Below are 23073 nucleotides of genomic sequence, written 5' to 3'. Positions count from 1 at the left end.
ACACTGTAAATCGACTTCATTTCAATAAAAAATAAAATTAAAAAAAAAAACCCTAAAATCATAAAACTCAAGTGAGAGATCTAGGATTCTTAATCCAGGATTAGAACGTGGGTGACTTCTCCACAACTCCAGCTCTTCCCTGCTCCATACTGCCTCCACTCCCCTTCCCATTACCACATTGCAAACTCCTGGAAAGGAAGAAATATTGAGGAATCTGAAACACTATGCATTTACCCTATAACATCTTGGTTTGAAAATGTTGCTGTTTCCACTAAGTGGTTTTCGCCTGAGTTGTTTTTATGTATCTGGTAGTTTGGTTACTTTTCCAACTTTGGAGAAGTTGCCATTTGTAGGAGCTTGTCCCATATGTGTCCCAGCAGAGCACACCTCTCTCATCACCAGGGCTCTGTGCCCTAGGGGTACCCCTCACGAGGGCTGTGAGGGTCTATGGTGGGAGGACTGCGGGGGCAGCCTTGTAGGCTTGGGTGACCCCTAGTCCTGTTAGTTACCAAATCACTGGTTGGTGGAACATGGTCAGGAGGTGGTTGACTGTGGAATCCTTGGGGGCCCGGGGGCCTGTTCTGGATTACTGGTGGGTGGAGTCAGGGTCAAGGAGATCCCAGGGCTGTTGCCCACCCACTGGTAGTCCTGGGCTCATGGCAGCCTACTGGTGGGCAGAGCTGGGTCTTGGGGTCTGGTTGCAGGGCCCAGGGGTCCCAGAGCTGGTGTTGAATTCCTGGTGGGTGGGGTCAGTTCCTTACACAGTTGGCTGCAGGGGTCTGAGTGTCTTGAAGCTTGTGTTAGCCTTCTAGTGGGTGGGCCAGTGCCCAGCTGGTCCCTGGACAGGGTCTGGCCTACTAGTGTGTGGCCTGGGTCCACAGACTGTGAAGCTACAGTTTTCTCACAGCTGATGTCTGCCCACTGGTGTGTGAAGCTGGGTCCTAGGCTAGAGCAGGCTAACTGGTAAATGGGGCCAGCCCATCCAGTCCCAGGGCAGGGTCATTCACTTGAATAGATTTTATGAGGAGGCAGCAAGATATGTTTACAGTTTATGAAGAAATTCCACATGCCTTCTCTAGTTTAATCTTTACAGGGTCTTATGATAAGGTAGACATTATCAGTACTTCCATTTATCTTGTTATGGGCTTGAGGGGTACACCAAAAGGGTGGTGAACATTAGCACATCTTAGACCTGCTATCCTATAACCTCTGAGGACATTTCTATAGCATGACACTGTAATGTCATCTACAAATGCTGATGCATTTCCTCAGTGAAATGCTGTCTCTTTTTGGCCCCTTCATCCCAAAGTGAAAAGGCACAGTCAGACCAAGAGAGGTAAGATAGAAGGGGCACCCTTCCTGGGTCTCTAAGAGAATGGGGAGACCCTGGCAGGGTGACCACTCTCCCCGTTCAGTGGTGGTCCGTCACTGCACTCAGACCGGAAGGCTGCCCAGCACTCAACATGCACAGGAGTCAAAACCATCCAATTGAGCTGCAAGGATGCGGTTCCTCATGATGCTACAAATGTACTGACCTTACTAAGAACAGGCAGATCTAGACTGTGAGCCTACCTCCAGCCATGGCATTTCCCTGTACGTTCCTGACTGGGGAAGGACTTCATTGTCAGGGTTCAGAAGGTGCTGTCCTATGTACAACCAAGCCCCAAACCAGAGATGCTTAGTTAATCCTCTAAACTTCTACCAGAAAATTGAATCCTGAGAAAATACAGTCTTACCCCAATCGGTCAGAAGCTCTTTCAGGTATGAAATATATCAGAGATAAACACTAGGGCCTTTATTACTGTAAACAGGGCCCATCTGTCGGAGTTGAACACAGGCCCATCTTCAGTTCCTGACACACACATAGTCCTTTGCTCAAGGCCGTCCCCCAGAGTGGTGTGTACAGCCAAGAGCTTCATTCCACTTATGAGGTTAAACATAAAACCCCACACCATATTTTTGTACAGATGCCTATTGAAGGGAGCTAGATGTGCATGTAAAACCCAGCACAAAAAATTTTAAATTCCCATTTTTGGGAATTGGAACATTTGCCAAGGAGTCAGCAGAAAAAGAAAATGTATTAGTGGGATGATTTAAACAATTAGTAACTGATATTAAATAATAACATTGTTTCAAAAATAATTGGACTGTGAGGTGTCTGAGAGAAACAAAATTAAGTGGGTGTGGGTTTGAACGGTAATAGAAGATCACATGCACGGTTTAATGAATCCACATCGAGAGACCAGATGAATGAATAAGTGGCTGGATGAATGGGTAAAGGGGTGCCACCAAGCCCCCACTCTCAGGTGGCCTGGAATCTTAGGAATCTACACAATTGGCCTGTGCTCTTTGATTCCTCCCCCAGTGTCCTTTGGAGATAAGAATCTAGGCCCTACAGAACTTCCTCTTTGTGACCATCCTGTGGATGGCACCTTTGACCTCCTTATTTCTCAAACTGTAGAAGAGTGGCTTCAACATGGGGATGACTGCAGTGTAAAACACCAACACCACTTCATTGAGATCCAGGGAGAAACTTGCACTAGGCCGCACACAAATGAAGAAGTGAGTACCATACAGGATGGAGACGGCCATCAGGTGAGACGGCAGTTGGAAAAGGCTTTGTGCCTCCCCTCGGCAGAGAGGAGCTTCAGGATGACATAGGAGACCAGGATGGTCAGGCTGCTGAAGACTCCCACAGCTCCTGCCACCACAAAGACGACTAACTTGTTGAGCCTGGTGTCAGTGCACATGAGGGAAAGCAGGGGGGACATATCACAGAAGAAATGATTGATGACATTGAGGCCACAAAAAGGGAGGTGAAATGCATTTGTTGTGTGCATCATAGTGTTCACGAACCCGATGGCATAGGCGCCAGCCACCAGCTGGATAAAGAGTCTCCGGGACATGGCAACAGAGTACAATAATGGGTTGCAGATGGCGACATAGTGCTCGTAGGCCATGGACGCCAGGAGAAAACACTCTGCCGCCACAAAGAACCCAAAGAACCACTGCTGCAAAGCACAGCCCAGGAAGGAGATGGCTTTCGTCTTCGCAGAGAAGTCGGCGAGCATCTTGGGGCTCACGGCTGAGGAGAAGCACATGTCCGCAAAGGACAGGTGGCTGAGGAAAAAGTACATGAGTGTGTGAAGGCGGGCATCGATCTGCAGCAGAGCAACCGTCCCCAAGTTTCCGGTTAGGTTGATGACGTAGAAACTCAGAAAGAGCAGGAAGAGAAGCACCTGCAGTTGGGGTTGTAATTCAAACCTCTGAAAACAAACTCAGTGACCCGCGTGTAGTTTTCACTGGCCATGACCGATGCTGGTTTCCACCACGGAGAGCAGACGCATCACAACAGACTGGGTGAGCGTATCTTCAAAAGGAGGACACAGGAGAGCATTGGAGAGGATATGACTTAGCTACACACTATGGCCAAGGAAATACAGGCAAGATAGAAGCCAGCGCAAAAGATCAGACCTGAAGCTACAAAATTTTAAGACTCTTATAGAAGAACCCTGTCAACGTATGGATGAGAAAGCGTCAGCCTAGAAGCTCGAGTCCCTGTAACTAACTGATAGCAGAGATAGTTCCAGAATAAACACCCAGTGTCTGCAGCTTCATTGAGTTCACCAGGCGGTCACACACCTGGTGAAGGGATGCAGGAGAGTGGAAATGAGGCAAGCTGGAGAAGAAGGAGCAGCCACTCCATTTCAGGCTGAATGCTGTGTGCTTGGTGATGATACAACCCAAGGCTAAGTGTATGTTCTCCATTGGCCCTGGAATCTACCTGTCTGACCCTGGGAACCCTGACTTTTCTTCATCTGTGGGGCAGGATTAATAATAGTAACAACTATGTTGTAAATTGTTGTGAGGATTAAATGAGATAATGCATGCAAAGCATGTAGCAGCATCCTATTAAGAACCAAAATAAGTGCAGAATAATTGCTCGTATTTTTGCCTTATGTAGTCCCTTTAATAATCCTGAAAACTAAATATCATTATTTCACCTTATTTTTTAACGCTATCTTTGATTTTTAATTTTATTATTTTTTTATTTATTTTACTTTGATGGGGGGAGGAAATTAAGCTTAGTAAGTAATTAATTTCTTTATTTTTTATTTATTTCTTTAATGGAGGTACTGAGGATTGAGCCCAGGACCTCGTGCATGCTAAGCACTCACTCTACCACTGAGCTTTACCCTCCCCCCCTTATTTCACTTTGCAAAAGAGGAAGACTGAAGATCAAGGCATGCTCATAATGCTAGCAAATGGCAGAAAAGGGCTTAGAACATGTATTGATCAAAACAGACTGTGCCCTTTCCTTTTTCACACTGTGGAAATGTTTCCTGTGTCTTCACAGATCCTGTCATCTCAAAGAGGTTCAAAATTCATTGCAGTATAAGTACAGGCAATGCATTTTTGGCTTCCTCTTCCTGGTGTTAGGTTCTAGCCACTGGTCATTGGTAGGAAGGCCACTGGATAATAGAGTGTCAAGCTTAACATCCCCTTTATGGAAACAGTACAGGGAAGAAGCCGGGAAAAGAGCCTATCTTATGCCACCTCTATATCATCCATATGTCCTTTTTCACCCACTATAAGGGTAACCTTGGTTACATCAGCTGATCTCTTTGAACCTGAGTTGCTGCATTCATTCAGTGTGGCTAAACCCTTGATCTCCCAGAATTCTCATCCACTTAGAATGAGAGGGTTGATGAGTGCTCAGAAAACGTCTTACACTTTACTTTTAACTTTTTTTTTTACTAGCCCATGAACATTGGAATTCAACAAGCAGCCTTATGCTAGACAGTTCCCGTCACTTCTCTAACTTGAAATTGATCATTTGACTTTAGCAAGGCCTCCTCTGAGGGCAACTACTACAGCTACTATGCCATCCTTCACTTCAGGGGAATTAAAGAAAAAGATGGATTAGCCAGTTACACTGTCCACCCGTCACACGCACCTCTTGCTCAAGTCTCTTCAAGAGTCTGACAGCTCCTCCAGGATCAGCCACTATTGTCAGTGCTACTTCTCAGTCTTCCACTTGACAACTGCCCAGAGGTCCTCAATGCTTCCTTGTCAGTCTTGGTTCCTAAGCCTGTCCAAGCCTTCTATGCACATTTTAATGTGTCGGTTTTTCTTTGTCGCTTGGTGATTAGGATAGAATGCAGTGCTCCATACGGGGTGGAGGACACAATCAGATCTGCGGTCAGGAGCCCAAGGATAATATCAGCACAGCCCATGACAGCCTTGTCGGAGCAAGGACATCACCCGGTGGTTTAGATCGGGCTGTGAGCTGAATTCAGCGCTGCCTTCCCACGGACCTGCTGCTGCAGCTTCCCTGTCCCATTTCATACTTACTGATTATACTTTGACCCAGTTGCAGAACCTAAACATGTTTCCCCATGTCATCCCTCCTGAGACCTTCCTCAGTCATCAAACAATGGTGAGGATCATGCTGATTTTGGCCAGGAACCACAAAGATCACTTATTTCAATCCCACTTTCATTTATGTTCTCCTAGCTTGCTAAAAGTCAGGCAGAAAGAAGAACAGGTAATGATGCAGAAGGTCGCAACTTATGCTGTAAAGGGCTCCCTCTTCTCTAAAGATGGCACGAAGAACTAAAGCAAAAGCGAGCCAGTTTCCCAGGTTTCACCTTCCCTTAACGTGGCTACCTCCACACACACAAAAACGGGTCAGAATTTTCAATAGTCATTTAATTTTATTCTGTATTTTCTTCCAAAAAGAAAACATGGAAGACTCCACTGTAACATACATTCAGCATCTTCATCAATTAGCTAAAAGCCCCCTGAACTAGTTGCATCATTTTGTCTTTCTTGTTGCTATGGAAGATGCTCGCTCCCCAAAGTGTACTATATCCTGGGGATGAGCTGCTAAGGGAAAGCCCAATTAAAGTTTTGCTTCATAGCATAAGGAAGTCCCACGAGATCTATTTTCTGGTGATTTTATGTTTGTTTCTGCCTGGATATAGGCTCTCCATTTTCTCTAGTTCCAAGCTAAGCAAGGAGACTCTGTGGAATCCTTTGTAAATGAAAGCAGCAGAGACGGTGGTGCCACTAGAGGACATAGCTTTCCACGTCCTTCTTTCTTGTGCATTAATGGTTTGGGAACAAGGGCAAAGAATGTGGAAAATGGACTTTCCTCAAACACAGCATTCACCACACATTGCCAAAGAAGTTCAACTTCCTGAGACTTTGCCCAAACCACAAAAAGAGCTTTAGATGCATCAGGTAGTCTGTCAACTTCATTTGCTTAAAAAAATTTCACCTGAAGCTCACTGCTCTGTTTCGACATCCAGTGCACCGTTATCATCTTGGGATGTCCTTTAAACATAATTCTTCATGTGTGCACCATGGGTAAAAACATGCATAGAAGAGATGGGTGTGTCTGTGCCTGAGCAAGAAGAATGCGTGCTGTCAGTCAGCCTGAGCGCTCAGAGAAGGTAAGCCATCAGTAATCGATCATGAAAAACGCCCCCAAGCCAGGACATAAAAACAGGAAACACAAAGGAGTGGCACCATTTTTTTCCTCTCTTGCATTGGCCCACTCCCAATTCTCGGGGTGCATCACGCTCTTTATCTCCTGTTAGAAATTCATTATTTGGGGGGAGTGAATAAGAACCAAGGTAACTTTTATTCCCCTACTTTCGCTAACAGAAGGACCAGGCAAGGATTAACTTAAATTCCAGGGCTCACGGCTGGAAACTCAGATGTTTCAGATCATTTAGACTGATTAACCACATTGGCAGAAATGACACTTGGCAGCAGACAACAGAGGAGTCATCTGTGGCAGGAAATCTGTTAAGTGAAGACATTGGAGCATTTGTACTGCTTAGTCTTTTATTATCTTAATACTGATCACTGCTTCTCAAAATGTTTATCTATATTTATACAGGTGCCACCCAGACGAAAATGTAAGTATTTTTTTCTTGTACCATGGGAGAGAATTACAGCGGACACCCAGGGATTTATGGAAATACAGTTTAAGAAATAAGAACTTAACCAATAAAGTGATATGAAAAGTATTACTCAAATGGGAATTGTCAGAGTGAGGAATGTCAGGGAAAAGAAACCACAGATTGAATGAAGTGAGTCCCATTGACAATTTATATAGAAAATTTCCATTGACAAATTACCAGATTTTTATAAGGATTTTTTTTCAAATTTACATTTCATTGAAAAAATAGATTATTGATGTACATAAAACATTTCATTAGTAAATATACTGAGAAAAATTCCAAAAGTGGTAAGTGGGGCATAAAGGTCCAGGCATACTGACCTACTAAGTAAAAGACACTGTAGAACAGTAAGAGTTAGAACCGGGTGATGCTGGGACCTAAGTGGAAGACTGAATAAAACAGGTAGCAGTAAGATGTCATACATATGACAAGGGAGACAGTGGATGAAGGGGCTTGAGAACAAAGCAGGATTTATCTGACGTCTGTGTCTGCCACTTCCTGTGAGGCTTCAGGAAGTCACTGCCCTTTTAGGACCCTCAGTTTTCCTTGTCTCTTGAATGAGGACAATTCCTACCTTACAGAGTTATCTTAAAATCATCTTTTCAGGTCTTACAACACCACTTGCTACTTCAGAATTTTACCTCACCTCTTCTTAAAGAGTGTTTTAATAGCTCAACTGACAGTAGCATTTTACAATTACCATTATTATTAATATTCAAGTATTATTTCATGAAGAAAAAAGTGATTACTCTTTAGGTATTTTAAAATTCCTGAGTAATTAGATTAAAATACAAGTATGCAAAACCATAAAACATAAAAATAAATATTGGCCAAACACTCCAATCTATGGTCAATATGTATTTAAAGATGAAAATAGTAATAAAAAATTTTAAAAATACACAATTTTATTTATTAAAGTTGCAAAGGATAGACTAGAAAATATTTGTAGCTAATGTTAGAAAGTCTGTTATTATCATTATGGTGATGTAAGGAATTATAAGAATGTTGATGGAGTAAAAATCTCTGAACCATGTGTTTCCATGTGTGCCATAATTCTGTTATGTATAATAAGAAAAACATTTTCCTACTTTTTTATGCTTTAGTTTCACAAAATAAGAAAATGAAAATCAGAATGTTTGAAGAGATGAGGGATTTTAAATTTTTTTGCACCATGAACTTTAAAGAGTCTGTAAGACATTTCTTTTCCTGTAGAGAGGTCCAAACACACAAAACTTGTATACAGTTTCACAGCCCTTCAAAATCAGCTCTTAGACTTTCAAAAGCTTTTTTCCAAGCCTGCTATGTTCACAACTCTTTTGATTACAAAATGAAACGTTAGTGGACGATTTCAGTGTGATTGACGCGCTGATGCTGCCACCTAGTGGCAGAGTTTAACAACATCTTAAAAAGGAATGACGTCAGTCATTGCACAAGAAACGGTGCATACTCTTTATTTGAACAAGTGTATACTCACAGAGACCGTGCTAATAGGAGATGAATAAAGAGCAGAAGGGGGACAGCTAATTAAGAATGTGAAATAGTGCATCTCATGGTGCTGAAAGTATAACAAACTTTAACAAACTTTGACCCTCATGTTCAAAAATAATACGAAATATTTAAAACTAGGTTTTTAAGAATTTAGAGAATAAGGCCATTTTGAGGGGACCTTTATTAACATGAAATTGGAGCAGGACTAATACCAGCCTTAAAAGTTAATGATGTTTTTCATTAAACAGTCTACAAACAATAAATGCTGGAAAGGGTGTGGAGAAGCGGGAACCCTCCTACACTGTTGGTGGGAATGTAAATTGGTGTAAGCATTATGGAAAACAGTATGGAAGTTCCTGAAAAAAATAAAAATAGACTTACTATATGATCCAGCAATCCCACTCCTGGGCATATACCCAGAGAAAACTAGTTCTGAAAGACACATTCCTCCCAACGTTCACAGCTATTTACAACAGCCAAGATATGGAAACAATCTAGATGTTCATCGACAGATGACTGGATAAAGATGTGTGTATCTACAATGTAGTATTACTCAGCCATAAAAAAGCAATGAAATAACACATTTGCAGCACCATGAATGGCCTTAGCAATCATCATTCTAAGTGAAGGGAGTCAGACAGAGAAAGACAAATGTCATATGATGTCGCTTACATTTGGAAGCTTAAAAAAAGATACAAATTTTATTTACAAACCAAAAATAGGCACACAAACATAGAAAACAAACTGTGGTCACTGGGGTGGAAAAGCAGGGGGAGGGATAGATTAGGAGTTTGGGAATAACATATACACATTACTATATATGAAATAGATAAACAACAAGAACCTACTGTCTATATAGCACAGGGAAGCATATTCAATTTCTTGTAATGAGCATAATAGAATAGAAACTGAATATATGTGTGTGTGTGTGTGTGTGTGTGTATAACTGAATTGCTTTGCTGTATACCTGAAACTAACATTGTAAATTGGCTACACTTTAATAAAAAGAATAAAAAAGTTATGATGTTTTATCACATTCCCTCCAAAATGACCTCAGATGGATTTAACAAACTTCTAGTGTATAACGTCTTCAGTGTCACATATTGTCCTAGACCCCGATGATAAATAAGTTGTGTTTACCCGGGACATGTGATAAGGGAGGATTCTTCTCTTTCTAGGCTACTAAAATTTTATCAAATTAATCAGGAGCAGATGGTGTCCTATGCCTTCCTAAAATTTATAAATATGATCATATGGAATTTTTATTAACCTAAAAAATATCAAGAGGAAGAATAGAAATATCAGTCACAATCTCTTGGGCACTTATCTATAAAGTCTTACCTAATTTTATATTGATACAGTGCCCTTCATAACGTTATCCCCATCTCACAGATGACTACAAGAAATTTTTGGTTTGAAGTATCTGTAATGTCAGATATTGATTCTTACTTTGAATTTTGCAATATTGCATAACCTAAACATAATTGTGACATTCCCATTTGAATTCACTCTCCTTCTCTCTCCCTCTCTCTCTCTCACACACACAAACACTCTCTCTCTCACACACACACCACTAAGCATATTAAAAATAAATGGTTTTTTTTCATAGTCTTTCTCTTGTTGGTAGGGGATAGGAAAGTGTGAAAATGGTTTCTTTCTTGTTCCAGAACATCTTCTTTAAACCTTTCTCTCTCTTTCCTCAAAGTTCCATTTCAAATATGTTTATCTCCACCATCCACATCATGTCTGTGAAATTCATCCCTGGTTGAATAAATCTCTAGTTCATATATTGCACTGCTGTTAGTATTCTAATATATTGGTATTTCACAAATGATTGATCCATTTCTGTGTGGTTGGGCGTTTGAGTTTCTCTCAGTTTTTACATTTTGGGAATTTTTCTCCAAAGATCATCCAGTGAACACCATGTCCTTTGGTGTTCATGAGCACACATATCTCTTGGGAAGATACCTGACAGTAAAATTTCCTTATTAGAGGGTACATATATATTCATATTGACTGCTAATTCAAGGAATTTTCCAAAACCCATTATTTACACTCCCATTAGTAGTGCATGAGAGTCAGTATTTGTCATTTTAACCATCTCGGTGAGTGTGGAGTGGTATGTCATTGTGCCTTTAACCACCATTTCCCTGGTTTCTAGCGAGATTGAGCAACCTATTGCAGTATTTATAGGACATTTACATAACCACTTTTATGAACTGCCTGTTCAAGTGCCTTGCTCACATTTTTTGACTGGATTGCCTGTCTTTTTTTAAAAGTTAATACTTATCCATATATTCCAGGTGTATCAACTATATGCGTCGTAAATACATTTCCCTTGCTGTGGTTTACATGTTTATGCTCTTCAGTGTAAGCCTAAGTTCTCAATTTTAATGTGATTCAGAGAATCAGTATTATCTTTCATGTTTAGTATGTTTGTACCTTATTATTACTTTTTAAATTTGCAACCACCTGTAAAAGAGATATTCTCTAACATATTCTGGATGCTTTAATTCCTTGCCTTTCACATCTTGATCTCCAAATCATCTGGAGATGATCTTAGTGTGTATTGTGGGATGGGGGTAAATTCCACTTTTTTTCCATGCAGACATCCAATGGATCCAACATCATTTTTTAAAATCATTTTTTCTGTCCCCAGCATCAGCTTTGTCTTAAGTGAATATTGTTGAGAAAATGAGGATGCTAATTATACAGGAAGAAACCTGCTGTCAAACCAATTTACTCAAAGTATATCAGTATTTTCAAATGAAAACGTACTGAAATGAGCAGAAACTTTATCAGGATCAATTTGTGAATACTGCCTTCCCAAAGTACACTGCACGATAAAGCAGAAGTTATTGTCTTTGACAGCTTTACATCATTGTATTATTTTATTTTGGCAAGGAAGGGAGAAAATTAGGTTTATTTGCTTTTAACGGAGGTACTGGGGATTGAACCTAAGACCTCATGCATGCTAAGCATGTCTTTTAAAGAAAGCCTTCAGAGATGACAGTGTGGATCTCATTGAGTCTTAAGTTACAATGATACAAAAACATGGTTTATCCCCCTCATGTCTTGGATGTGTTGCTATGTTCCAGTAAATAAAACACAGAAATATGGCTGAAAGAATATTGTAAGCAGAGAAAATAAAAATGTGAGGCCAAATTATGAGGTCATGGGCAATCCATTGATTCTTCATGGCTGTTTGGCTCATTGTCTGTAAAAATAGAATTAACTTCCTGCCTCTGACACAAAAATCAATAAATAACAATAGTAATAGTAACACTTTATTAAAGAACTGGAATGTATTCTACACTTCACATGCACAAATCATGGCAAAAGCCCAGCAAGTGACTATTATGAGCAAAAAGTATAGGGGATGTAAAACACCTTGGTAAAACACCTCCTCTAAACATGAAAGTAGTAGTAGAGAGTGCTATGGTTGCATGGTTCCTGAATAATTCACTTTTTTCCAATTTTATTAATATACAATCGACATAAAATATTGTGTTAGCCCAAGGTGTATGACATTATGATTCAGTATTTATATATATTGCAACGCGATTACCCTAATAAGTTTATCAATTCGCTAACAGAGTTATAAATTTTATTTCTTGTGATGAGAACTATTAAGATCTACTCTCTTAGCAACTTGGAAATATACAATGCAGTATTGTTAACTATAGTCACCACTGTATGTTACAGCCCCAGACATATTTATCCTATAAGTGGAAGTTTTTACATTTTGACCATAGTATACTTTTCAACAGTTTGTGTTTAATGAGTCAAGGCCAAGATCACAGACAATGAGAGCTCTCAACATGTTATAAGCAAAATAGAAGTACTTTAAAGTCACTGGTTATGATGATAACATTTACTCAGGATTTAACAAAGAACCTCTCATATCCTAGTCATAAATTTTTGTGTGTATATGAGTAACAATGCTTTTTAAAGTCTTGGGATTCAGTAATCTACTTATCTGAGTTTAAAGTTCTAAAGTTCATTTCTACTGAATAAGAAATAAGAAAAACAAAATGAGAAAATTGTAACCTAAAGACATTGTGTGACTTATCGATGACACAGAGTAATAAAGAGTGAATCTCAACACACAATTTGCAGTTTTTCCATCGTACATATATATTAGCTCTCACTCTGTAGTACAAATGATGTTCTAATTTATTTACCTTCTCAATCTATAATACAAATGTTGTCATAGTTCACTTACTCAAAAGAAATTTCTTCCTTTCAAATGTCCTTCTGAATGAGTCCTTGACCTCTTTGTTTCTTAGGCTGTAGGTAAGTGGGTTTAACATGAGAACCACAGCTGTGTAGAACACAGAACCCACTTTGTTAATATTCAGGGAGAAACTAGAACTCCAACGTTCATAGATAAAGAAGAGTGTCCCGTAAAGGATGGAGACAGGTGTCAGGTGTGAAGAGCAAGTGGAAAAGGCTTTCCACCTCCCATCAGCAGAACGGATCCTCAGGATAGCGATGACAATGTAAACATAGGAGACCAAGGTGATCACACCACTGAGTACTCCTAGAGCTCCAGCCAAGATGAAAAGCAAAAATTTACTGATCTGTGTGTCTGCACATGCCAGGGATAGAACAGGAAGGTCACAGAAGAAGTGATTGGTGATATTCGGACCACAGTGAGGCAGGTGAAAGGTGAAAGTTATGTGGATCATGGTGATTTTAAGACCCATGGCAGCATAAGGCCCTACCACCAGCTGCATACAGACTTGCTGGGACATGAGTGTGCACAACAAGGACTTACAGATGGCCATATACTGATCATATGCCATGGAAGGCAGAAGGAAACACTCAGTCTTTACAGACCAAAAAGCCAGATCTGGGCAACACAACCAAAGAAAGAGAAGACTTTTTTCTCCACAAGGATGTCAGTCAACATTTTGGGACATATCACAGAAGAGAAGCAGACATCTGCAAAGGACAAGTGGCTGAGAAATAAGTACATTCGGGAGTGGAGTCGAGAATCCAACCAAATGAGAGTCATTATCCCCATGTTTCTCAGAAAAGTGACAAGATAAACCAAGAGAAATACCATAAAAAGAAGAAGCTGGCGCTGGAAGTGATTTGTTAAGCCCACAAAAACAAACTCAATCACCAAAGTGCGATTTCCATTATCCACTTCTCTGATCTAATCTGTAAAGAGAAAGAGAGATTTTTCTTTGGAATCAATTCATACTTGGGCTTCTTATTTTTAAAAATAAATACAACTTCTATATTTTTACAATTCACAGAGTAGACTGACAGGTGACACTCCTGCCTCCGACCTCTAGGTGGTCATAACTACCTACTAACTATCTGTGTGATACTGAGTAAGTCGCTGAACCTCACTGGGCCTTTCAGTTTCTCCTTGATCAACACAGAATTTTTGAAGGGAATCAGATTTTTTAGGTGTAGGAGCTCCCTTTGGAGATTACCCAAGGCAAGTCCAGATTATTAACTGTGTTCAAAAGCCCCTGTTTTTGAACAGAGGATATTTTAAGACATATTTTATAGATAAGGTATTATGTGAATTTGATGAATTCAGGCTGATAGCTCTCACTTTCACCTTGGGTGACGGCTGTTAAGAATGTATCTTCCTTGTCAATTCCTTTAGATTCTAGAAAAGTAGTGTTGAATCTAAAGGATAACTTCTGAAGCCTAAGAAGGACTGCAAGCTCAGACAAAAGAAGCTGGTTTTTGAACAGGATTCAAAGGCCACAGCAGTGTCTGCTCTGTGATGCCTTCTCCAAAACACCTCCTGGTGTGTCCTTTTCATCCTGAAGATATTATTTTTCTTTCCCAGCTTCTGCTAATACTCCATTGGTTACAACACTGACTCAGTATTTAAGAACCAGTCTCTTACTACGGACTAAAAACTTCAATGGAGTTTGACAAGATTAATCAGTGTATATACTAACAATATGAGGAATGTAGGTGTTTTAGAGAATAATGACTGAGAATATCCTCAAATTAATGTTTGACACCAAATCTCAGATCCAGGAAGCTCAGAGAACACTAAGGAGGATAAATGTCAAAAACAAACAAACAACTATACCTAAGCTTAAAAATTTCAAAATACAAAAAAATTCAAAGATAAAGAAAAAACATCCTGAAGGAAGCCAGAAGCAAAAACAAAAACAAAAACAAAAAAAACAACATCTCTTGAGAAACCGTATCTCATTAAAGTTGATGCCCTCCTCCAAGGCACCAATACTGTATATCAGGGGATTTCAGTGTCTGGAGGCATTCATTGATGTAGAATTTCTCTGCTCCTCATATTGGGAGCCACCCTTTCATTCCAAAATATGGAGAACCACTTCTAGACCTATGAGATGAACAAAAAAATGTAACTCCATGTGAATTTCCATCACGCCTAATATGAAGAATCAGCTGGCAATATTCCTCACTAATAAAAACAAAGCAAGACCAAAAACGTTATCCTAATATGCAACATGTTACACTTATGAAGGAAAAGAATGTGATGCTGCAGTAATGACAGGGTAATTAATCCTCCGAATGGAAGCCACGCTTAAGCAGTGCATGAAAAACAAGCAGAGTTATCCATGTAACCATGGTACAAAGAGTATTCTACACAGAAAAAACATCAGGGCATCAGAACAGCAGTAACTAGAGCTTCAGAGGACAGTTGGTTTTGCATATATTTGCACATATTTGCATATATTTAGAGAAGGACCTCAGAGCCATTGAGGAAATTTATAATTACCACTTGCTTCCTACGGTTCTTCTCCCAATCCCCTTTCAATGGATGTTAAATCATAAATGCTTAAGGAACAATTAAAAAGATAGAAGACACTTCGAGCATCATACTAGGAAGTGACCATCTGAAAAGGTGACCTGTGGTTTGAGACACGTTACACAGTGAAGACGCAGAATAGAGGCACTTTAAGGCAAAATTTGACTGGGAAAGAAACTGTTGCGTCCTTCTAGATAAAAATAGGAAAAATACCTTTTCCCTTTGTCACACCTATGCCCAAGTTTTAACAATTCTTAGTAAAATGGTGCTGGAAAATTTTACAAGACTGACAATTAGCGATGTTAGTTTTACATGGATACATTTAAGGTAATATTTACTGTTCCTTTCAAATCTCATCACACTTGCATTGTGTCACTTTTAGCATTCTGCTATCATTTCAAAGGTTTTAGTCAAGAGAAAGCATATCGCTATGTATAGAAGTTATAAACTATGGGGGTGGAGGAAAATGCATATCTTTAGAGGGAAAAAGTGAGAGACTAAAGCACAGAGTGGCTGAGAACCTCTCCATTTTACTTAGGTTTTGAACAATATTTCAGTAACCAATGTTCAGAAGTGTTTCATGAAGTCAGAGAATGGTGGAATGTAGAAACAGCCTTAAGAGAAGGCTACATGAATCCATCCTCCTCAATTTATCCATTTACTGATAAATTTATTCATTCAGTTTTGACACAGACTGTGGCTTTTCAAAAGTGAATCTTGATTAAAAAGGTAGACGTATTTGTTATAAAACAAGTTCAACAACCCAGATGAGGATGGAGCACCACCCCACCTTCCTGCTTCCCATGGGCATGCCACTGAAGTAACCAGTGTTCACAGTTCAGTCTGTAGCCTTCCATACTTCTCTCCATCATCTTGTATAATGTGCATGCCAATATATTCTACACAGTAGGTAGACTCTGCCCACACATTATTTTTACTAAGTGTAATCAATTTTGCAGATTTTACTTTGACTTGGGAGTTTTTTCCATTCACCTACGATAGTATCAGGGAGTTTCTTCCAAACAAAAGCACAGATATCTAAAACATTCTTTTTATAATTAGCTGCACAATGATTCATAAGAAGAAGATTTGCTTCTCCTAATGATACAAAACTATACTGTTTCCTTTTATCCCCCTACAAATGATGCTGCAATATTTGTGTCTGATATTTATATTTCTATAGCATAAATTTCTGAATGTAAGCTAGCTAGGTCAAAGATCAAGTGCATTTTACTAGAAATCACCAAATTAGTTTCTGAAAATGTACCCACTATAGCTAAGTATAGAATACCCAAATGGTGACCTTACCAGCATTGTAACCTAATCAGCTGAATGTTCACCAATCTGATAGATGGAAAAACAAAAACAAACAAACAAACAAAACCAGATTGCATTTTCATTTCATTTACTTAAGCAACTGAGAATTTGAGCAATTTTTGTATATATTTATGCTTTTGGCCATTTGTATTTCCAGTTATGTCATTGCCCATTCATCTGTTGGTTCATTTCTCTACTGTGTTTCATATATATGTATATACATGTTCCAACGCTTTCCTGTTGGGACACTAACTCATTGTGAGTCACTTGTTCTACAGTTGTTCTCTCACTTTCCATAGTTCAGCTTTTATCAAGGTCTATCAAACCTTTACGGATGGACTTTGTTGATCTTTCTCTTACAATGTTTGCTTTTCTGGGCTGGAATAAAATGTCTTCTCACCTGTAAGAAGACACAAATGTTCTCCTGGACTTCCTTCTGACATCACTTACATTTCTACTTTCAACATGTATGTAAAATGTTTTATATTCCCCAACATTTTGCAAAGGAGCAGACTGAAGAAGAACAATATAAACAATATGTCTAGTATATGAATGACCTTGAAAACAGCAGACCCAGGAACTAAGGGGAATGTCTCATTCTCAGTACTGTCTTCTCTTGACCACACATAACTGAATTAACAAGAGTGGTGCAGCACAATTAGAATTCTATTTTATCTACTAAAAATTCTTTTTTCCTTTCAAACTTCCTACTGAATGCATCTTTCACCTCTTTGTTCCTTAATCTGTAGATGAGTGGGTTCAACATGGGGGCTACCACAATATAAAACAGAGAAATCACTTTATTCATATCTGGGGAGGAACTTGAGCTAGGTCAGACATAAATAAAGAAAAGAGTCCTATAGAGGATAGAGACAGCTGCCAGGTGAGAGTAGAGAAGGCTTTCCTCCTCCCATCAGCAGTCTGGATCCTCAGCATGGCCACCAGGATGCAAACATAGGAGACCATGATGATCAGGCCACTGAGAACTCCTATGGCTCCCACAAAGATGAAAAACACCAACTTACTGATCCAGGTGTCTGCACATGCTAGGGAAAGCAGTGCTGAAATATCACAGAAAAAGTGATTGATGATATTTGGACCACAGAATGGTAAGCAAAAAGTATGAATTGTGTATGTCATGGTGCTTAGAAGACCCACAGCATAAGGGCCCAGAACCAGCTGAACACAGACCTTCTGGGACATAATGAGGGTGTACAGCAAGGGCTTGCAGATGGCCAAATATTGATCATATGCCATGGAAGCCAAGAGCAAACACTCAGTTTCCACAAAAAGGCCAAAGAACCACATCTGTGCAGCACAACCTATGAAAGAGATTTCTTTTTTTTCTACAAAGATATCACACTGCATCTTGGGGATAATGGAAGAAGAGGAAAATGTGTCTACAAAGGACAAGTGGCTGAGAAAGAAATACATAGGTGTGTGGAGTCTGGGATCGATCCATATGAGAGTGATCATCCCCAAATTACTCCCCAGGGTGACAAGACAGATAAAGAGAAAACTAACAAAGAGGACAATCTGCAGGTGGAGATGATCTGTGAGGCCCAAGAAAAGGAATTCAATCACTGCTGTCTATTTCTTATCTTCCATTGGTCATCTGTAATTTGTTAATAAGAAAGAGAAACATTTTATTATTTAAAAATATATCAATAAGAGTAACAAATAATATATTATTCAATAACAGAACATCTTTAACAGACTTGTTACAGAAAAGTATTGAAATAATATCAAACTGGAAGATAATATTCCTAGATACTAGGTCAGGACAGTTGATGCAAAGATCCTGTGTCAACTTGGATATTCACCCTTGACCTCTGCTCTCTCTCATCAAGAGTCCAACTCTATTATCTAAAACTCCTTCAAGTTATAAGCTTGTACATGAACTGCTTCCCAAGTTTCATCTTACTGTACGATGGGATTAAAAAATAAAACATTGGAAGACCTTACTGGGAATACTGTAAAACTAATGATACTCAGATCTTAATGTATGACATCTGGGAAAGACTAACCAGGGGAGTTCTTGGTCTTACAGAATGATCAGTACCATTGTAATACTATTAAGACACAATTCACATGTGTGTTTTTCAGCCTGTTCCCTACTCCCAGTTGTAAAAAGATGTGGAAATGATAACACACACAAATGACAGAAGTTACTCATATAAAGTGATATGATGCCATAGAGGGAATGGGGAGGCTGTGCCTGTAAGATGAAGTGATCTGGTAAATGTTGGACAGCAACATGTCATGGAAATTGTGTACAAAACTAAGCACCCTTTGCACCAAAAATCACATGGAATTACTGTATGTGATTGCTCATATTTCATATAAACTACTTTTAGGGCACTTATCCTGAAATCTGTCAGGCAATATCAATTATAGTAATAATATATGTAAAATGTCAAATGCATAACAGCTTATGCAGAGAACACATTCAAGAATATGTTATTTCTGACTCACTAGCAAGGAAGAAAAAAATCAACTGTTTTAAATTCCTAAGGGAAGATCACTCTGTAGGATATTTTTTGTGAAAAGACACTTTCAAACAACACTTATTACCGCTGAAATTAATGTCTTCTTTCAGTAAAATAGAAGCAATATATTACTCTTAAGTCAGACAAAGACAAATATCTTATGGTATCCCTTATATCTGGAGACTGAAAAATGATACAAATTAACTTATTTATAAGGCAGAAATAAACTCACAGATACAGAAAACAAACTGATAGTTACCAAAGGGGGAAATGGGAGGAGGAATTAAATTAGGAATTTGGGATCAACAGATACACACTACTATCTATAAAAGAGATAAACCACAAGGATCTGCCGTACAGCACAGAGTACTGTATTCAATACCTTGTAATTGCCTATAATAGAAAGGATCTGTAAAAGGAGAGCATATATGAAACTGAATCACATTGCTGTACACCTGAAACACTGTAAATAACTATACTTCAATTTAAAAAATGTAAATCAATATACCACTCTTGAATTATATAATAATTATATGTGGAGCTCAGTCTATGAGAAAATAGTGAATATATCTATTTGATGTATGATATTTATCATTATCATGATCATTTGCTTAGTGGTACATGGAGTATATTTTAAGCACAAAGAAAAGTCTAGGTTTAGATATGAAGCCTTATCCATTGCACGAATGTTTTCCTTTTTATCCATCCAAATATGCCAGTATAGTTGTGTGGAGGTAGGGGGTTGTACAGACTGCTTCTGGTCTTTCGTTAAACCACTATTTATTTATTTAAATGTAAGTCATTTTCAGTCTTCTATTTTTAAAAATGCAGGATTATCTCTATGTTGCTTTCATAGCTAACATTCTTTGACCTTAGAATTCTTTATGGACATCACAGTATCTCTATCTCAAAAAGAAATAAACAAGAAAATCAGTTCAGAAAAAAATCACCGTATAGACCAGTTACTTACTCTCATAAGGATGTGAACAAAATGCCAGTCTGCTGTCTTTAGAGAACCTGGGCTGGGGAGGGGGATATTACATTCCTAAAGTGCAAACTCATTCTGCTGCTTCTCCATCATATTTCAAAAACTTCAGTATCCAAAATGCAATGTCCTCACTTCTCTAAGGATATCCTTTGTGTATCTCCATTAATTGCTTCAAGGGAAATAACCATTTTCTAGAAATAAGGACGGAATTTTGAACTTCCCTCATGGTGGCAAACTTTTTAAAGAATATTTCTTAGATTTTCTAGGTACTTGGCAAAGAAGGCAAAGCCCTCATCTTGAACATCTTGGCAGTAAAGGGATACTCTTTGACCTGCACATTGATTTACCTGTTGTACAGAATAAGGGAATTTTTCTTTTGGAATTTTCAAAGATTTAGAGCCAGGTCCCCAAAGAACTAAAAGCTCAAGAGCTTATCCCTAGAGGGACAAAGTTAACATGGTCTCAGTGGCATTTGGATCAAGTGTTATTTACCAACTGTATCTTTTCTCAAAGAGAAGACTGCTAAGAAAACAACATGGTTTTTCCCACTTTAGGATCGTCCACCATCAAAAGAGTGCTCTCTTTCCTATGAGTGGGGAGTGATGCATTGAGAACCCAGCACCAACTGGGAGGATGTAGTTTGCTGCCTAGTTTCTGGATCCACATTGCCTGCAAACCTTAATTTCATCACTTACTGGCTGTGTCACTTTGAGCAAATTTTTAAATCTCTCTGTGCCTCATTCTTTTTATCTCCAAAATTAGACAGTATCTGATAAAAAAGAAAACATCAATTCAAAGTAGCATTTTCTTATCTCAAAGCAAAAAATGAAAAACAGTCACCAGACTCCTAAAGTATGACAGATGACTGTCAGCTTGAATATATGAGGAAATGTTCAAAGAAGAAAAGGTCTACAAAGATAAGTTTAATGTGGATAAGCTGAAGTTAGGGGAAAGGCATTCCAGGCAGTGCTAATAAGATGGACAGAAGCAAGGAAGCTAAGTCAAGGCAGTTGTTTGAGAGGGGAGGGTCACAAGAGAGAGAAGAAACACAGAGTCTGGTGACAGAGGGTGAACTGTCTCAGTCACCAGCTTCTCTGAGAACCTAATTGTTTATCCCATCAAGAAGATCTGATAACTCATTCTGTCAACCCCCATAACACTTCATTGCTAGCTCATTTTTAACCCCTTTTAAGTATCTGTCTCGAAAGTTCATCAATAATTGGTGTTGTGTACATATTTGTTGAATTAGTGGAAAACAAATCCCCAAAACCTGTGTAATTCATAGTGGTTCATATTTAGTAGATAAAATTATGCTATCTACTTTTGATTAAAGATGTCAGGAAAAAAGTATTTATACCTGTTATTTGTCTTAAAACCACTTAAAAGCAATGAGAAAACAACAAAAACAGATTTTTAAAAATAGCACTTCATTAAATCTACAAAAAAAGAAATACAGAAAATAACAGGAAGAAGGATTCCATTAACAAAACTATAGGCAGGTAACATGCTACTATGCAAAACACTAAAGACTCCACATGAAAAATAAAATACTTAGGAACAAACCTGACCAAGGAGGTAAAAGACTTATAAGCAGAGAACTATAAAATATTAAGAAAATTAAAGATGATTTAAAGAAATGGGAAGATATCCCATGCTCTTGACTGGAAGAATTAATATTGTTGAAATGGCCATACTACCCAAGGCAATAAGCAGATTCAGTGCAATTCCTGTAAAATTACCAATGACATTTTTCACAGAACAGGAATGAAATTTTTTTTTAATTTGTATGGAAACACAAAAGACGCCAAATAGCCAAAACAATCTAGAGAAAGAAGACCAGAGCTGGAGGAATCACACGCCCTGACTGAAAACTATACTGCAAAGCTACAGTAATCAAAACAGTATCTAACTGGCACAAAAACAGACACGTAGCTCAATGGAACAGAAGTCCAGAAATAAAACCATGCACTTATAGTTAATTAATCTACAACACAGGAAACAAGAATATATGATGAAGAAAAGACAGTCTCTTCAGTAAGTGGTGCTGGGAAAGCCGGACAGCTACCTATTAAAGAGTGAAATTAGAACATTCTCTAATGCCATATACGAACACTCAAAGTGGGTTAAAGACCTAAATGTGAGAAAGACCGGACACTATAAGATTCCTAGAGGAAAACACAGGCAGAACACCTGCCTGCAAATCAATAAAACTAGAACACTCTCTCACACCATACACACACACACACAAAACTCAAAATGGCTTAAAGACTGAACAAGAGACAAGACTAAATGTGTAAGCCTCTGCACAGCAAAGGAGACCATAAACAAAATGAAAGTACAATTTACAGAATAGAAGAAAATATTTACAAATGATGTGACTGACAAGGCCTTAACTTCCAGAGTATACAAAGAGCTCATACAACTCAATAACCAAGAGACAAACAACACAATCAAAATTCAGCAGAAGATCTAAATAGACATTTCTGCAGTGAAGACATACAAATGGCCAACAAGCACATGAAAAACTGCTCAGTATCACTAATTATCAGAGAAATGCAAATCAAAACTACCGTGAGGCATCACCTCACACAGGTCAGAATGGTTATCTTTAAAAAAATCCACAAATGAGAAATGCTGGAGAGGGTGTGGAGAAAGGGGGACCCTCCTACCCTGTTGGTGGGAATGTAGTTTGATGCAGCTGTTATGGAAAACAGGATGGAGATTCCTTAAAAAGCTGAAAATAGATTTATCCTATGTCCAGCAATCCCACTCCCGGGCATATATCTCAGGAACTCTAATTTGAAAAGACATCTGCACCCCAATGTTCATAGCAGCACTATTTACAACAGCCAAGACATGGAAGTAACCTAAATGTCCATCAACCGATGACTGGATAAAAAGTGGTGTGTATATGTATACACACACACACACACACACATATACAACAGAATACTATCAGTCATTAAAAAAGAAAAAATAATGGTATTTGCACCAATAGGGATGGGACTAGAGATCATCATAGTAAGTGAAGCAAGCTAGAAAGAGAAA

At 38.7% G+C, this 23073-nt stretch overlaps 3 pseudogenes; all 3 read right to left on the bottom strand.

Moving 5' to 3' along the window:
- Positions 1 to 2302: 2302 nt before the first annotated feature.
- LOC140694536 (olfactory receptor 5G9-like) lies at positions 2303 to 3310 on the bottom strand (annotated as a pseudogene).
- A 9369-nt stretch (positions 3311 to 12679) lies between these two features.
- LOC140694489 (olfactory receptor 5G25-like) lies at positions 12680 to 13482 on the bottom strand (annotated as a pseudogene).
- A 3724-nt stretch (positions 13483 to 17206) lies between these two features.
- Positions 17207 to 18156, bottom strand: LOC140694364 (olfactory receptor 5G3-like; annotated as a pseudogene).
- Between the last annotated feature and the right edge of the window lie 4917 nt (positions 18157 to 23073).

This window comes from Vicugna pacos, unplaced genomic scaffold (genome assembly GCF_048564905.1).
Source record: "Vicugna pacos unplaced genomic scaffold, VicPac4 scaffold_21, whole genome shotgun sequence".
NCBI lineage: Eukaryota > Metazoa > Chordata > Mammalia > Artiodactyla > Camelidae > Vicugna > Vicugna pacos.
Note: the sequence above shows the minus strand (reverse complement) of the source record. Positions and strands in the feature narration are given on the sequence as shown.